The following is a 19,360-nucleotide window of genomic DNA, read 5'->3' on the forward strand; positions in this document are numbered from 1 at the left end:
TGTCTGCCTTGAAATGGGAGCCAGCATAGCGTGAGTCAGCAGAGGGAGGTGCCGAAGGTCCCCTTCACCCTGCTTGCTTCATAGGCGTGGTAAAGTTGAGAGGCAGAGAGGGGGAAGCACAGAATGGAGACTGTCAAATACATAACAAAGCGCCCTACGCTTAAAAATTGTGTGCAGACAAGTGCAGTAGCTGCTCGTACAGAGAAATGATCTAAAGCAATTGGATGATAGGTTTATATGTTTGAGGAATTGTATTGCCAAGAACTGTGTTGTCAAGAAAAGAACACCCTGACCTGAAAAACCTCAAACTGTTCAACGCAGAGAACAAACGTAAGCAGGAAATAGACCAAAAATTCTTCTCCAGTTGAAAACCTATGTATCTATTTGGTTTCTGATAACTCTAGACAATTTTTAGGCACTATCATTTCAAATATTTGCTGCTTCCTAGTGTTTATTTCCTCTTTCCAGGGCTCTGATTAGCCAACATTATTATTATTTGCATGAGCCATGCCTACAATACATATTGGCTCTTTTTTCTGTTTAAATTTCTTTGGGCTTCGTTTCAGTTTGTCACTTAAGGCAAGATTTTCTTCACTGGTCCATGTTCAATGTGTTTAATCTGCTGTGAATTTTCTTTTTCTTTTTTTCTTTTCCTTTTTTTTTTTTTTCCTCCGGGTACCCGGAATCGAACTCTGGACCTCGCACTTGCCAGGCAGGTGCTGTGCCGCTGAGCTAAACGCCAGCCCCTCTGCTGTAAATTTTAATGTTTCAGGAATTTTAAAAATATTTTTTATTTTGTGTGTCAGTGTGAAAATGCTATCTATGTAATTTCTAAATACCACACATCTTTATAAAATCTATTGTGCTTTACTTAGTTGTACTCCTTGTATTTCCTATATAATTATTTACTATCAGACAATTAATAAATTAAATATTTGATGACCTAAATATGAGAGTTTATAGTTTTAATTATGTCAATTTAAAGAAAGTTAAATTCAAAAGCATGGTCCTTATTTTACGGTTGCTTGCTTTATTTTCTAAATCTGCAGACCATGGACTGGTTCCAGGTGAATAAGGATGTATGTGATTAGTGATCAGAGGAAAGATGTCATGCACTAATGAGGGGGTCCGCATAAAATGTTTGCGTAATTTTTACACCACCCAATGTCATTGGTAGCTTTGAAGCATTCAAGTTACAGAAGCGATTGTATTTGTGGTACAAGATAGTTACACTGGTGTGTTGATTGAGTATGGATCACACTGTGACATGCTTGAAGCCAGGAGATCACACAAGCAGGTCAGTAACCATCTTGGTGAGAGGTACTGATGGCCTGCATTTGGGAAGTGAAGAAAGGAGCACTGAGTGTTATCACTTGTGAGACAAGTGCAGCCGCTCAACTGGGCCCAAGGTGCCGCTGGAGTGGAGAATTTTGAAATACTGAGTTTCCACAGGGTAAGTAGAGTTTGAGAAATGCTTCCCAAACCTCAAGCCTCAGTATATAGGCCGTGAGCAATAATTTGTTTTTTTCCTTCTGAAAAAGTAACTCTGGGAAGTGGTTTCTTATAATCAGGATTTAAAAGTATAAGTGAAATTGTTTCTGTTTGTAACGTTTATTAAGCATGGAAGACTGGCAGGAATATTAGTATATTTCTTCAAAGTTCTATTTTTCTATCCATTACAGAGATGCCTGGGATCATGTTGTGTTTTATGATCTCATAAACAGCTCTCTATAAACCAGCTGTTTAAACTTTAGCACCATTTTGCAATGCAAGTTCAACATTTGCCTCATTTTCACTAACGTTTCCTTTCCTTAAAAAGATTTTTATCAGTAAATGTGCTATTAAATTTTCTTTCATGATTATGTCAGTTCAAGAATTCAAATTTTTAAGAAGTCTTGATATTTACAAATGATAAAATTTAAGCAGAAGAAACAGCATTTCCTTATTGTAGATATAATATGTAGTATTTTTTAAATTTTCTTTTTGCACACATCTATGCATATAATTTCTTTTTTTTTTTTTTTTTTTTTTTTGGTTTTTCTCCGGTACCGGGAACCGAACTCACGACCTTGCGCTTGCCAGGCAAGCGCTTTTGCCGCTGAGCTAAATCCCCAGCCCCAATGCATATAATTTCTTAGTTTTAACTGCTGTCACTAACTTGGAGCAGCAGGTCTCGCTCCTCCAGTGGAGACAGTCCTGTTACATGAGTAACTCGCACTGCACTGCTGCTGAATCAAGCATATTTAATCACCAAGAATAATTCCTTTCATTTTCTTTCTTTCCACTGTAATCTCCCTCTAGTTATTTTTCCCTCTAAATTACTTGATTGTAAAGTTGATAGCATGAACTTCAAGAAACAGTAATGTTCTGTTAGCAATTATATTTTCTAAAATAGAATGATGCATTTCAAAAGTTTAGTAAAAGCAACTGTGAGAATATTTGAAAAAAATCATTAGTACAAAATAAAAATAGTATACATTACAGTTTCATTTATACTTCATAAAAGATTATTTTAACATATTTATAAAGCTCATATGTATGGTATGTAGTCATGGGGATGTTAGTGTCATTTTGAAAAGGAGATAAAAATCATGTAAAAATATAATGTCAGATGTATTATAAAAGAAATGAATGGAAAAATGAATTATAATGTCTCCAGTAATCACCTTTTCCCCTAGAAGGCTAATTTTAAAAATGCATTTATATTTCCAAAGAATTCAGATTGTGTGGGTGTGGTGAATCTATTGCTTTTGGTTGAACATGTTGCATGACAATAATGTGTATCACATGTATTTGAAAATATTTTATTAAGATACTTTTCCCCAGTTGGAGATACTGAATAAAAAGAAATTATAACCCATTATCGTTATGAAAATCTTTGTACTATTTTCACTACTAGAAGAAAAGCTTGAGCACGTTCAGAGTGTTAGTGCTGTATACACGACTACCAAAAATGTTTCAAATATCCGTTTCGTTCCAATTTTTTCCCTTAGTAAGCAATATGCCATATCTTCTCTGTGACTATAGTAATAAAATAATGACAACTCACTGTTTTCCATGTGCACTTCTTTTTCTAGTTTTATTTTAAAGAGACAGAAATAGTGAAAACAATGACACAGATTTTCAAAAGAAGAAAATAGGAAATTAGCAATGGTTATTATATTGCATTTTGTTATCTTTAAAGTAGTTGCTCAAATTATAAGATGTCGGTATGCAAATTTGGTCAAATAGTATAAGCAGAAACCATTCCTTTTAACTAACTAATATAAATTGGTAGTATAATTATCTTAGCTATCTTGTATATATATAGATATTTTATTTTTATTTTCCATTCCTTCGTTTCTCCTTTCCCCCATCCCAAATGTTCTTTCCTTTTGAGCAGTTTCTGTCCCTTTCACAATATCTATTATACATACTGGATCTTCTTTCAGTTTCTCACACTAGAGAAATAAAGGGTTTTACATATGTGAGTCTGATTTATTTCACTTATAAGTGTGTTCTCTAGATGCATCCATTTATCTATAAAACTCTCATTTATCCTTTTTTATAACTGAGTACTATTCCATTGTAAAAAAACACCACGTCTTTTTTATCCATTCCTCAGCTAATAAGCATTTGGGTTGTTTCCAAGAGCTAGCTATTACAAATTGTGCTGCTATAAACATGGGTGCACGTATGTCACTGTGGTATGATGTGTAGGGAATGGGTGAAGCTGGAAACTGGCCATGTGTGTGAGGGTAAGACAAGTCCAAAGCATCTAAAGCGGTCAAGCTACCTCAGCCTTGAGGAAAAACATCCTGGCTGAAACAATTCCAGTCATTACTCTGCAGGCAACCCTGTGTCTCATGATACTAACCTTGTCAGAAGTATAAATGAACACCCCGGTGGTTGTTCAGTTCTTCTCCCATGAGGAGAGAAAAGACCTCCGCCTGACCTCAGCTATTGTCTCTTTATATTGTCCTCATCCAGCAGCCGTTTTTCCTGGGACATCGGTAGTCACGTGGGTCACAACGTGATGTTTCCAATTCTTCTGCGAAAATACCCAGAAAGGGACTAGCTGGCTCGATTGGGACCTTTAATCCCTTTTTTTTGAGGAATCGCCAAACTGATTTCCATGGTGATTGTAGCAGTCTACATTCCCACCAGCAAGAGAGAAGGGTTCCTTTTGCCCCACAGACCCACCAGCATTCGTTATATATTATATGGATATAATTTAAGTCTGTGTGGGTATTTAATCTCATTGCTTTGTTGAGTATAAAATATATTGTTTATACAAAGTGTGCTTTTAAAATAACTATCAAATGTGCAAATAAAAACAAAGATATTTTAAAAATCTACTGATAAAAGGCACAGAGAGGTAAAGAAGCGTGATTACTATAATCCATCATTTGTCACATAGCAGCTAACTAGTGATAAATTCAGTACCCGGGGTTTCATACACACAACACTGCTTTCCTGAGAATGCCAACAACAAACTGTGATCTCACAGACACTTCACTTCCGGCCGAGGTGTGGGAAACATTATCTTGTTTCGAACTTGCAAAGCCTGACAAAGGTTTTATATATTTCAAAATTTGATTTCTTGTATCTGCACTATGCATTTCAGAATATATGAATCTATTGGTCATTCTTCTCCAAATGCTGGTGAACAAATTATAGTTAGGAATTTTGAGTGTTACATTGGCTAGGTAAATGAGTTCACTAACTTGAAGATATGAAATATTGATAACTCACAAGGTACAAAAATGAGCCTCTAACCTAGTATCTGTTGTGAGGGATGCAGTTTTGAATTTTCAGATTAAGTGCATGTTAAAAAGTGTTTTCTTTTAAATAATAAAGTTTTCTGCTTCAACACTCCCCAAAGGCATTGATCAAAAAGTTGTAGATGTATTTAGAATTAAAATTAAAATCCTATTTTTGTAGTGTGGAGAAAGTTTAGTCCAAAAAAAAAAGGTTTTTTTGATACACTGTGGTAGGAATGAGGATTGTTGTGTAAATCACAGACATGATTTCTAGAATAGGAAATATAATTGCTATTTGAAAACTTTTTGATCTTCTAAATATCACTTAGAAAAAGTCTGATTTATTTTAGAGTCTTTTGTGTTTCAGATATTATTTCTTCAGAATTTCTGGCTAGAATAGAGAAAATTGTTGTTAGCTCAAAAGTGATTGAAAATCAAAAGAATGCAAGTCATCAATATAAATCATAACAGTAGAAACATATACTTAATGTAGTGCTCATAATTGTTCAAATCTCTATAGTTTTTGTGTGTGTTCACATGGGGTTTTAAGGTGGCAAAGTATAAATACTGTACATGTGTGTAAGAAATATGAGAAGAGTGTACCTCACATTTCCAATCCACTTCCCATTTCAATTTTACCTGATAAATACATTTGATTTATTCCCTGCAGTTTAACCAACTAGATAATTAGGAAGCATAATATCTATTTCATAGAGAAAGCAATAGATTATCTAGAATATTAATTGAGCCAATGAATACAAAATATATAAAATAGAATTATATAAAGTGTTCTAAAGGTAGAGTGAATGTTTAAATATTAAAAATACAATCACAGACACATTGCTATTAATCTCCAAAATAGTGCTCCTCACTCTCAACACACAGTCCTTACCCCATCATTCTTGGCACTATCGGAAGCAGTTCTAGAAGTCCTGCCTGAGTGCTGTTAGCTATACTGTCCTGACTAATTCTATATGATACCCTGAAGTGGTGCAAAACATTTACCTTTCATCTTTATTTTGACTTTGAGAAAGAGCCACAAATCCTTTTGAGCCCAACCCAGGGAATGAAGTGGACAAGGACAATCCATAAGTTTTTCCTTTGACAGTAATTGCCTTAAATTTTTTCAATGAATTCAGAACATTAAGACAAGTGGAACATCACAAGAAAAGATAGTTAAGAAAAAGGCATCTCATATTTGACAAGATTATACCTACAGCCTAATGTCCGGCATTCTCTCCATTTCAGTTAATTACACTGAACAGAGAAAATAATAATTGACAATTTTGACTTACTCCTATACAGAAGACATTTTGTTCATATGCCTAATAAATATATATTGTAGACAAAATACATTATGTAGAAATATAACATTTCATACATTTATATATGTTTAGTAAAATACCATAATTAAATGACTAAACAAGTTCTACTTTGGAATATTACACTTTGTGGAAGGAACCAGAATCAGGAGTCAATATTTAATATTGAAGTTACATATGTGATTTTTAATATTATTACTTTCATAAGTATTTTTAAAAGCTCTATTTTTAGAATATTTTGGAATGTAACAATAATATGAATGACTTTGTTTTCATTGTTAAAAATAACTTAGAATCTATGCATTTCGACTTAGTTTTATTCAACAATAGTTATATGAATGTTAACTTCTCCATAGTGCTGTGACAAGTAACTGCTAAAATATATTAAGAAAATTGGGACACTTTTAGAAAGAACCTAATACTTTTCCTCTTTAATATAAGTTTATTGTCTCTAAAAGGTTTATTTACCTTATGTTAGAGTTTAAATCTCTAATACACACTATTTTACACACATTTCAGTATGCCTTTTCCAAATATTATGAACGGAAAATTTTGATCACTACACTTTCTTTTCCAATGTAACAAAAAATAAAGTGACAAATTTAAATGTTCTTATTTTAAAAGTTTAAATAAAATAGCATCAAAAATTGGAAAGAATATCTACTAATTATGTATTAGTTACAATTTAGATTATTATAACGTATTTTTTCCTAGTTTATTTAATACTGCAATCAATACATATTTTTTGAACTAAGTATACTTTATATGTAGAGGATAGCACCATACTCAAAACTTGTGACGTTTGCATCAGACTTTTTCTCTGCTTCCGCCTCTTATTATCATATCAGTCCGAACCCTGTTCCACAGCTGAGAGAAATCTTACAACACACAGATCATGTGAAAAGGAAACTTTAGCAAAGTCCAATACAATGGGGAAGGCAAAACTGAAGAGATAGTTCAACCTGTGACATCTGTACTAAAGAAAATAGGAAGTACAATATAATCCTTAGTCAGATAAAAATAACACCGGGTAGCATAATCCATTGTATCTCAATTTCCAAAGTTAACACTTAGAAAATTAATCAAAATAATAAAATATAACATTAGATGGGTGCATCAAATATATGTATATGTGTGAATTATAAAAAAATGAGAATGTAAAATAATGCACGTGAATAAACCATTTCAAAAAGTGTATTATTTTATTTTCTGCTTTGTTAATCCTAGCAAATGTACAATATAATGTGTAGATACATATGCTTTTAAGTCTTGTTTTTAAGTTTTAGGAGATTTACCTGTATCTTAAAATGTCTTACACAATCATAGATTACATATGATCTTCCTTTGTTCATCATTAAGGAGATTTTCCTTAACCCAAGCAAGTTAATAGACAGATAATATTGACATACTATTACTCATTACTGTCGTCAATTTATTGAAAAAAAAATACAACATCAGAATATCCTCTGCCCTCTTCCCACACAAAGCATAAAACCATGGTACCCCTAAAGGAAAATCAAAATAAGCAGAACACAAATAAATTAATTATATATAAAAATTGAAAAGACCAAATATGTAATGTCAAAACATAAGGAAAAATTTATCTTATCAACTTATATACCTCCACTTTCTCCTTCAAAATCCTTACACTTCTTTGTGTTACAATTTCTATCTCCTTGAATGATTCTGATTCTTTCTTTCCTTTTGACTTGCCCCTACATGCGCTTTCAGTTACTTAACTAAAAGAATAGAACAATAAAAAAATCACATCTTCAAAGTTTGTGCTTCTTTGCACTTAACTTTTAGTGTTTAAATAGAAGAATGGCTTAATTTATTTATCTGTCTGTGGAGAAATAGTCGAGGAAAAGATGCTGTACTGTAAAGATATGAATAAGGAATGTCTTTCATTTGGAAGGAAACATTGTATTGACATATTGAATATAATTTTTTACAAAATTTAATCATAAATTTGTAGTTCAGATTCTATTGTAGAACAGTTATTTGAAAGTGGTCAGAATTATCTTTCTATCACAAAAAGTCAGAAAATAGTTGTAAACCATTGAAGTCAGCATTATTGGATCTTCAAGAAATTATATCAAATCAAGGTTACATATATTAAACATAAAGCATGTTTATAATTTATTTATTATAAACCATATATTTCTATTTGTTCATGTCTGTGAAATATAAATGAGATGTGGAAATGAATTAGTTATGAATCACTCCCTACTGAGTGAATACTAATGCTATCATTATTGATTTTTTTAGACATTTTCTTCAGATTCTGGAGAAAATGCCATTTAATTTCAAGATAACCTTGTTATTACAGCATTTTCTATGAATATCTTACATAATTAGCAAGTATAGTCTACTTGACTCTTTGCAATCATAGTCTGAATATACATTATAAACTTTAGATTTATTTTATATGCACACCTCATCAGTTTCCAAATCTAAGATCCTGCTATATGAAAGCTAGTAGCCTCTATTTTTTTTGTTGTTTGTTTTTTGTCTGGTACAGGGAATCGAAATTAAGACCTTAGGCTTGCCAGGCAGGCACTGTGCCGTTGAGCTAAATCCACAACCCCCAAAAGCAAGTATTCTCTAATCATTAAAAATCCTCAATCAGCTAAGAAGGTAAGACTCAAAAGAGTGTAACTAAAAAAATCTCATGAAGTTATTGATCTTATGTTTGATGACTTCTCTTTCTGGCAATGTTTTGTGCATTTCAGACCAATTCTTCCACTGAGAGTCATTTTATAATTTGTAGAAGGATTTTATAGTCTTCCCAATATACAGATGAAGAGTGTGTATGAATGAAAGCCCAAAAGAGAGTGAAAATTTTAAGGTACTGGAAAGTTTGTTCGGGGGAAAATACAGAGCTGTGTTCAGGGAATTGAGACCTCTTTTTCCTCTGAGATGATGCAGATTCAAAAGGGCGAGCAATAACAATTTCCTGAAATCCGTAGCACAGATTTGTGCTGTTTACAGGGATTTTTGAAGACATATTTATAATGAAGACTGTACAATTTCCAAACTCTGAGTGGAATTTGGGAGTGTGTACATTAGGGTGAAAGGTGACACATAATTTATCAAAATTTCACACGGACTGAAGCTAGACTTCACTCACATCACTTCAGTCTCCAACTGAGAAAAGTGATATGAGATGATTCACTATACCAGGAGCAGCCCGCTGCTTGAGGAGTCATGAATATTCTCTGAAAAATGATGCCACACTAGCTTCGGATCTGTTTATTTTTTAGTAACTAACATACTGTTTTAGAAAAACACAGCACTTTGAAATTTTAAAAATCAAAATATACATTAATAGGAGATATTTTTAAAAGAAATTTTTAAACATGAGACTTTAAATTAACAATAACAAATCCACCCAAGAAATAGACATGAAAGAAAAATGAGAAAATAATAAGTGAAAATGAATAGGAATTCTTTAATATATCAAATCATTAAAATTGTGAGTGTAATATGTTTTTAGCAATATCAACATGGTTCAGTTATTTTCTTACAAAGAGTCATTTCCTGAATATGTATATATATTTCAGATATATATTAATTCATGTTATGCATTATTTATGAAACTACTACATATTTATATGTAGTACCTATACAATGCATAATAAAACAGCTTACATATTTATATCCATGTAATATAACGTACACATATATATAATATATAGAAATACATCTAATATATACATTTATGTGTCTCCTATTATGTATTCATATATGTGCACATATATAAAGAGGTAATTAAGTATTTATCAGAGTATTATTGAAAGTAGGCCAATTCATAGACATTCCTACTTTCACAATAATGTAGAGGGATTTATAATATAATAGATGCATTTGTTTTCTATTTACTTATGATTTGATAGTCATTTAATTTATTAAAAGAGGCAATTTAATTTTAGTAGAGCTTATTTGAGCAAAAAACAATTATAAATTAGGCAATGCTCAGAAATGGTGGAGATTCATATAACTCTGTCCAACTGTGTGAACAATGGGTTTGATTGGTCAGACACAAAGCCAAAGTTGATAAATAAGCTCCTTGGCTGAAAGTCATTATCTGCCTCATGTGGCCAGGATATGATAACATATTTGCTTTATTTGGACCTGGTGTGATAAGTTGGTTGCCTGAAACTCTCTTGAAATTTAGCTATTTGATATATTCCTAAATTACGTTTGTTTGTTTGTGTAGTTATTTAAATTGCAGGGTTTTTTTTTTTTTTTAATGTAGGAACTAAAATTGCACAAACATTCTCCAACTAGTGGCTACCTGCTTATTTGAGAAACATAAACTACATATGTTTGGAGTATATTAAATTACCACTATGATGTTAACATATGGTTGGAGAATGAATGTAATGAAACTTGAAGAGACATCAATAGTTCCTTTTAGCAGAACTCAATTAATTGTGATGGTTTTATGAATAACAGTCTATATTATTTTCAAGAGTTTAGGTTTTTTCCATCTATGAGCATTTCTGAGGAAATTAAATAAAATTGGAATAAAATATTTTTATAAATCATTTAAAACAAAAGTAAATAGTAAAGAATGGATTCTATATCAGTATTTGTCAAATATTCTACTAGAAAAATAGAAATGATATTAATATGTGAACCTTTCTAAAGAATTAAAGGGCAATTATATGAACTGAATTTGGTGGAGAAAATACCAGAGACAAACCTGTATCAAAAGTGCTCCCATAAAAAAATCATCTTAACAGCAAAGCTATAATTTAAAATCTTTTTGTCACATGGATAGAATTCTGAATGTTCATTAAAGTTAAAAACTTCATATCTTCACGTTATCCTACTTGAACTGTATTGCAAGATTATTAGGAAAATATTAATATGTATAGTTTTTTATTAACCCACAAGATTTCCATGAGGACAAGAATTTTATGATTTTATTTCTTTAATTTTACTTCTGTTTGAGTCTCTGTCTCTCCTTCTCTCTCTCTCTGTAGAGTCTAAAAAATTAGCATAAAGGCTGCTCTTTAAGTCAGTCACTATTCTCACTTTTCCTAATATACTTTACCTGCCACTGTTTCTGAGTTAACAAATCTAGGTCACAGTTTTATTATATAAATGTAAATCATTGTGCTGTTTGGTAAGAACAGAAGGATGGAAGAATTTTGAACTGGCTTTATGCATATTTCTTCATACTCAAGAGTGATTCAAAACCCAGATGCTTGAGAAAAAGAAGAAAATACAGATAAAATTTCTCGAGTATATCTTAGATATAAAAATGGAGAGATACACTTTCATCTTTTGATTTCAACTTATTTCTGTTATAAAGATTCCTTCATACTCTTCAAACACAGATGTCTCTTCAATTAAAACTTTGCCTGTACAATGTTTAACATAGTTATGTAATTTCTGCCCAAATTCTATCCTTTATGTCTCTGATTTGCATTTTAACAAGATCATTCTGGCAGTTGGTGGTGGAGAATAGACTGGAGTTCCAAATGTGAATTCTTGAATACTCTGAGAATTGTTGGTGGTTGAAAAAGAGAAATCCAAAATGATTCAGTCAAATGAAGACATTACAGAGATACTGAGATTGGATACAATTGGAGATCACTGGGATTTGGGTATTAAGGACAGAATGGGATACAAGACTCGAAGATTTCACTTTGAGAAAATGAATAGACTGGGCATTCGCTGTAGATGTGTTAAATTCAAAGTATATATAAAAATTAAATTTATTACTCATTTAATTAAAATTTAGTAGTAAAGAGAAATCCATGAGTATTTGAAAGAAGAAAATAAAGCTCTTAAATCTAGATTGACATTAAATTATTTTTATTGTTTTAATTTTATTTCAGATTGATTCATAAAAATGTAAAGTTGTAAATATTTATCAAGTACTATGTGATCTCTGTATATGTATACAGTTACATTATATAATGTTTAAATCAAATTGTACATTTTTATCTTCTTTTCTATGGATATTATTATAATTATTGCCTCATTAATTATATAGATTAGTGTGTTTTTATGTATTTCTTAACCTTCACATATTGTGCTTTGTTTGAATACACCTTCTAAAATACGCTACTCCATCATCCCCTCACTGATTATCAAATTAAAAATTGTTTGTTCTATTTTTGGGATACATACTGTACACCATTACGATAAACCATGAGGTGAAAATGTGCTCTGAACTCTCATGCATACTCATCCTGTGTGCTACCGTCATGCACCAGCACTAAATTTACCCTACTACCTGCTCATCAACATTTCCCTGTTGCTCCCGCACTACAACTTTTCCGAGGAAAAAAAATATTTTTCATGGATTATTTTCCTGCTGCTTTCATTTAATTCTGTATTTTTTGTAAATTGAAATGAAGATAGTGTTTGATTGTTTTTATTGTTTCTTTCCAACCTTGGCTGCCATCATCACATGAGTCAGATGAGCCATCCATCAAAACAAAGCTCTCTCTCTGTCTCTCTCTCTCTGTCTGTATAAATATAAGAGATTGCCTATTTAATCAATCGTGCTGGAAAAACTGGTTCTCTACATGCTAAAGATTGAAACTAGACTCCCGTCTATCACCGTGTGCTAAACTAAAGTCAAAATGGGACAAAGGTTAAAATATTACAGCAGAAACACTGAATCTACTGGAAGAGAAAGTAGGTCGAAATCTTGAAGACATAGGAGTAGGCACAACCTTCATGGACAAAACCCAAACTGCACAGGAAATACTTGAAAAGATCAACAACTTGGATCTCAACCTATTAAAAAGCCTACATACTTCAAAAGAAATCACCAATAGAGGAAAAGATAACTGAGAGATTTGGAAAACATGTTAGCCAACTGTCCCTCAGACAAAGGACTTATATCTAGAACATATAAAGTATTGAAAAAACTCAGATCCCCCAAATTCATAGACCAAATCAAACAATGGGCATCTGAGATGAGTATGCACTTCTCAGATGAAGAAATACAAATGGCAAATATACATGAAATGTGTTCAACATCATTGGTCATTTGAGAGATGCCAAGTAAAACAACACTGAGATTTCATCTCACTCCATCAAGAAATCAACCAACAACAAATATGAAGGGGCTGTGGGAAAAAAATAACTCTTCTCCATTGTTGGTGGCAATGTAGACTGGTACAACCATTTTGGAAATCAGTCTGGAGATTCCTCAAAAAATTAGGATTAGAGGTACCATTTAACTCAGGCATTCCCCTTCTGGATATTTTCCCAGAAGAATTAAAAACATTATACCATAGCAATGTATATGCACCCATATTCACAATTTGTCATAGCAAAATTTTGGAAACAAACTAAATGCCCATGATCTGAGGAGTGGATAAGTAAAATGTGGTATTTTTATACAATGGAATATTACTCAGTTTTAAAGAAAGATAAACTTGAGACTTTTATAGGTAAACAGATGCAACTAGAGACCATACACATAAGTGAAATAAATAGGACCAGTATGTGTAAACACCTTATTACCTCCCTAGTGTAAGAACTTGAAAGGGTAAATAAAACTGAAAGGTACAGTAGATATTGTGAAATGGAGAGAAATTGCTTAAAAGGGAAAGAACTACTGGGATGAGAGAAACAAGAAAATAAAGAAGGAAGGGAAATGTATATATATACACACAAGATAACTAAGATAATTGTGCTATTAATTTTTATTGGTTTATTGAAAGGAACAGTTAATGTTTAATTGTTTGATCAATCTTGCATGCTAAGAGGCTGGGCATATAGCTCAGTGGCATAAGGGTCTCCCTGGCAAGCACAAGGTCCTGAGTGCGATCCCTGGTACCTCAAAAAAAAAAATCTTGCATGCCTATACCTCATAATCTGAGCAAATACTTTGGAGAAAACAATAAATAATACAACAACCATTGTGGATTTCTTATCTTGCTTTTAAATTCTGTATTTTTTTTATATTTTTTGTGTTGTTTTTTTTTTTGTCTTTGTTTTTGTTATTTGTTATTGTTCTTTTGTCTTTAAAATAAAAATACATATTTATATATAATTGTGTATATTATATAACATATATAAATTTCTAAATAAATAATATATAATAGAAGAATTTATAAATAAAACTATATATGTAACACATGATTTATATTATATATAAATATATGTATAATCTCTACAATTATCTCCAACTTTCTCTCTGTTATTGATTTTGTTTCTCTGGAGAACACTAATTATAACAAGTACTAATGATTATTACTTTTGAATTAGAAAGTTTTTCCACTTATATGGTAATTTTATATAATAAACATATATTAATAGATGCTTTTACATATTGAAGCATGTACAAGTGTTGTCTGGTACCATCCAGCTGATTTTTCCTGAGATCAAATTTTATAGATTTATAAATATTTGAGGTGGTCACATAAACAGTGAAATGCTCTCATTTCAGAAGTAGGCTTGTCTGATACATGCATTCACAGTGTTACAAATTAGTAATATTTTGTAACAGTTTTATGCTAATTAACCATGGAATTATGTGTAGTATAAATACATAATGAAAACATTTCAAGACTAAACTAGTGATACATATTTTGTTTTTTCTGTTTTTATTATTTAAATAATTGAAAAATGTTACCTTGAGGGTTTTTTTTTTTTTTTTAGTTTTTTTGGTTTTTCTGGTTTTTCTCCGGTACCAGGAACTGAACTCACGACCTTGCGCTTGCCAGGCAAGCGCTTTTGCCACTGAGCTAAATCCCCAGCCCCCTATTTTCTTATCATTACAGAAATAATGCAAAATATCACAGCATAATGCTTTTTCTTAATTAACGTGAGGTAAAGAAATTTTACTAAGAATTGTTATATTCAAAATATGCCTGTAACTAAAGAATCATATATATATATGTATGTGTGTGTTTGTGTGTGTGTGTGTACATATGTGAATCATCTATCTGTACCTCTGTCTCTATCTCTATAGCTCAGTGGCATAAGTACCTGCCTGTCAAGCACTATATATCTGTATCTCCATCTCCATCTCCATCTCCATCTCCATCTCCATCTCCATCTCCATCTCCATCTCCATGCCATCTCCATCTGCATCCCTATGCCATCTCCATTCCATCCCTATCTACATATTTCCTTTTGAGACAAATCCTTACCACAGGTCTTTTTATCAAAATGACTTTTGTTTCCTTCTACTCCCTGGAGACATAGCCATATGTCCTACTTTATTTGAGCTCTTTGTGAATGTTTCTGCTCCTCTTTGCTCATCAAATTGGCCTACATATTCCTTCCCAGATGCAATCTTCCTCCAAGTTTCTCCTGGTATTAAATTCTTAGTGCCTTATTTTTCGTCCTCTCTCCCTCCCTGCCTGTCTTCTTGCTTCTCTGCCTTCCCAATCTTCTTACATTCTCTCATTTATTTTTAAGGCATCCACTTTGGTACCTCAGAAATTATTTCACATGTGACACTGTTCAATCAGATTGAACACATCCAGATCTTAGTTTCCTTGTAATAAGAATACTGATGCATGTTCTGCTGATTTTGGACAACATTCATCCTCAGAAGTTATAAATAAGTTTTGTCACTGTTAGGAACCATTCAATGCCTACATTATCTGTGTCCCAAGTCCTAGCAATGTGTACAAACATTTTAGATAAAAATTTCATAGCTAATGCATTTCAGTGGTGAAAAGCTGGAAACAACTTCATTGGAAACATTTGGCTGAATTTTCATAAAGCTGTGACTTTATTGCTACTATGTAAATTACTGCAGCATAACGTGCAGTTCAACACATTTTAATTTTGTGATTCTTCCCATAAGAAATAAACTTGGTGTGCTTGCTTTTAATCAATTGAAATAAATATATTTAGTCTTAAATAATACAGTTATAATGCTTCCTTTCTAAATTAGACCTTTATACACTTGTACCAAACATTGCTTGTGATTCTGTGTACAATATCTAAACAAGTGTCATTAAGACCTAAAAGCTTTGTGCTTTTTATGTACTTCAGTCTGAAACATTTACTGCTACTATTACATTTTGCAATTACAGTGAAGTGAGGCAGAAAATAGCAGTTCAAAAAAATGTATTCAAGTAATGGAGTTGGAAGCATTAGTTTCAAGGCTGTTGTTATTTTAGTAAATATTTAATCTTCTTAGCAGCATGGGTTCCTAATTGATCTTTAAGTATTATTGTTCCTGGACATTTCTTATTGACTTCTAATTGCTACATTAAGGCAGTTAGAAAATAAAGGGTAATGGATGGTAGAGTATTTTACAGTACAATAAATCAAAACAATGTAATAAAATTTAGACTTCATTTTTAATTTTGAAATTTGAAACACAATATAACAGAGTCCCCACATGCATATCTTTATACCTTCAAGTGTTCCACCTTAAAGAATGCATAGATGGTGATTTCTTTTTTTGCTGTTATGTGTTACCTATGCAATAATTTTGTAATATAAATAAAATAGCTTTTAATCATAATTTTTGTTAATTTACAGCTTTTATATATTTCATTTTCAGTTTTGTTTTGACTTACATTGAGTCTAATTGTTTGTATTTTCTTTGTCTATCTGTCTGTACTTTACTTGCAAGAGGAGAAACAGTTTCATTAGTTTATTAGGAATTTATTGAGAATCTAAGTAAGCAAAGGATAGTAAATTAAATAAATATAAAATATTACATCTATTGCTCATAATAGTTGCATAAATGCTTGAATATAGCTCTCATCTATGCAACCAGAATGATTCTCATCTTTACCCATGTATTTTAGTTACTTGAAATTTTGCAATCTTAGTTTTCTTAACTCCATGCAATTGTTGTGGTTACTAACACTCTTAAAAGATGCTATCCAGAAAGTGGCACAGTTTTTAGAAAGCTGAAACTATTTTGACTATGGAGGACTTTGTCTTACCATGTGTCTTGGTTACTTTTCTCTCGTTGCTGGGACAAAATTCCCAACGCCCAAAATGAAGGAAGGAAAGGTTTATTTCGCTTACAGTTTGTGGAGGTTTCGGTCCATAGTTGGCTGGCTCTGAGGCAGAAGGCAGCAAAGCAACAAGAGCAAAGGGAAATGGCAGCCGAACAGCAATGTAGCCAGAGTAAAAGGGAAGAATGGCGGCAAGCAGCTTTTTTCCCTGCCTTACATTGTAAACAGGCTACCCCCACCTAAGAAGCCTGCAGCTCTCACATAATCTCCATGCCCTCCTCTTCCACAGGCTCAGGATGTATACAAAGTAAGCACCCTGGCTTCCTGCTGAGTCACTTAGCCAAACCTCTAGACTCCCCAAGTTGACACAATGTATCAACCATAACACCATGGAAGTCATACTTTCAGTAATAAAAGTTTTAAAAGAGTAAACCATTTAGAGACTGCATAGCCATTCTATGGAGAAAAACCATTCATCTACACTCAGTCAGGAAAGCCTCATTCAATAGACGTGCAATATTGTTTCAGAGATGAGGTTATCACAAAGCTGTGTACCTGACAGCCCTACCTCTGTCTTTTGATAAAATCTTGTAAAAGACATCCTTTCCAAACTTTGATCCTTGGGGTTATAAATTGTAAGGATAGAGTACCATGAGGTATGAAATAACTACCTGAGAAAAATTAAAACACAAAGGAAACATGAGAGACAACTAGCATCACCATGTACTGGTAATGACGTTTTGTCCTTTATATCTTGATGACTCTGAACCACTGAACTTCCCAGTTCCATATGTGGATCCATGAACTTATCTTTTGAAGTTCTGAATGTTTTTCTTAATCATCATTGAATAATTAGATACAGTTATGGGTTAAAAATGAGAATTCATACATGTGTACAAAATATAATGAGCAAATCAGGTATTACACATAGACATAAAATGCTCCCCCTGCCGAAGCCTCATGAGTTCAGAGGAGGAGCCTGTGAAAGGTGACTTGATCCTGAGATCTGGAGGCACTGTACCTACCCGTGCATCTAGCTGTTGGTGAGCTCATTGCTGTTAGTGTGGGAGGCCTAGTTGGAGAGAAGGGTAATTAGATTACACAGCTGGACCCCTGCGTTCCTGCTCTTGGCTCCTCCCTGAACTCTGTTTCCTCTCCATGGTGGACGGAACAGGCTTTTTTTCTGTTCGTTCCTGTTTATTGTTGTTTTCCCCATGCCCTTCACCTCTGCCTTTTCTGCCTCGGAGCCAGCTGACTGTGTAATCACTACATTGGGGGAAATTATGAGCCAGAATAAACCCCTCCTCCTTAAGTTTTGCATCTCAGGTATTTCATCTCAGTGGTGGGACAGTGATTGAAAAAGAAAAAAGCGATAATTTTTTCCCACCTCCTTAAATATTTTTGGTTTCTTTGTGTTGGGAAACTTTGATTCCTTTCTCTTGTATTTCTTTGTGGAATATTTAATAAATGTTTTGAACTTTACTCTTCTGTTATTTACAATAATACATTTATTCTTTTTATGTTTCTGTATTTTGGTGCCTACTACTAAACCACCCTCACTGTCCCATTTCCTGTCCTTCTGAACTAATGTGTGCTATTCTACACTGTTTCTTCATCTTTTAAGTGTAAGCAAGACAACGTAACATTTATCTGTCATTGCTTGATTTAGTTCATTTAATGAAATTCCCTTCTGCAAATGGTAGAATTGCATTCTTTGTTGTGGATGAATAATTGCCCACTGTACATATGTGCTATATTTTCTTCACTCACACATTCATCAATGGAAACTAGTTTCTTCCATAATTTGGATATTGTGAATAATGCTGCAAAAGCCATGGGAGTGTGATTAAGTCTTTGAGAGTAGTGTTTTACATATGCAAGATCATGTCATCTGCAAAAGAAGTCTCACTTCTTCTTTTCCTATTTGTATTTTCATTTCTTCCTTGTTCCAGATTGCTCCAAAATGGTCAATATTATCATTACTAAGTTTAAAGAAATAGCATTCTTCTCTTGTTGTTGATGTAAAAGGAAACTTTTTCAACATTTTCCTATTCCATATGTTGTAGTCTTTGTGGTGAGTTTGTATATATAGTCTTCATTTTATTGAGGTAAAGTCCTTCTATATTCAGTTTGCTGAGATGTTTTACAATAGAGGTATATCAACATTTACCAGCTAGGCGTGATGGTGCACACTTGTAACCCCACAACTTGGGATGCAGAGGCAGGAGAATTGCTGCTAGTTCAAGACCAGCCTGGGCTACACAATCAACTCAAAGCCAGCTTCCACAAATCAGTGAGACCTTGTCTCAGAAAGAAAGAAAAAGGAAGGAAGGAAGGAAGGAAGGAAGGAAGGAAGGAAGGAAGGAAGGAAGGAAGGAAGGAAGGA

Source organism: Chinchilla lanigera, unplaced genomic scaffold (genome assembly GCF_000276665.1).
Source record: "Chinchilla lanigera isolate Chin_1 unplaced genomic scaffold, ChiLan1.0 scaffold00005, whole genome shotgun sequence".
NCBI lineage: Eukaryota > Metazoa > Chordata > Mammalia > Rodentia > Chinchillidae > Chinchilla > Chinchilla lanigera.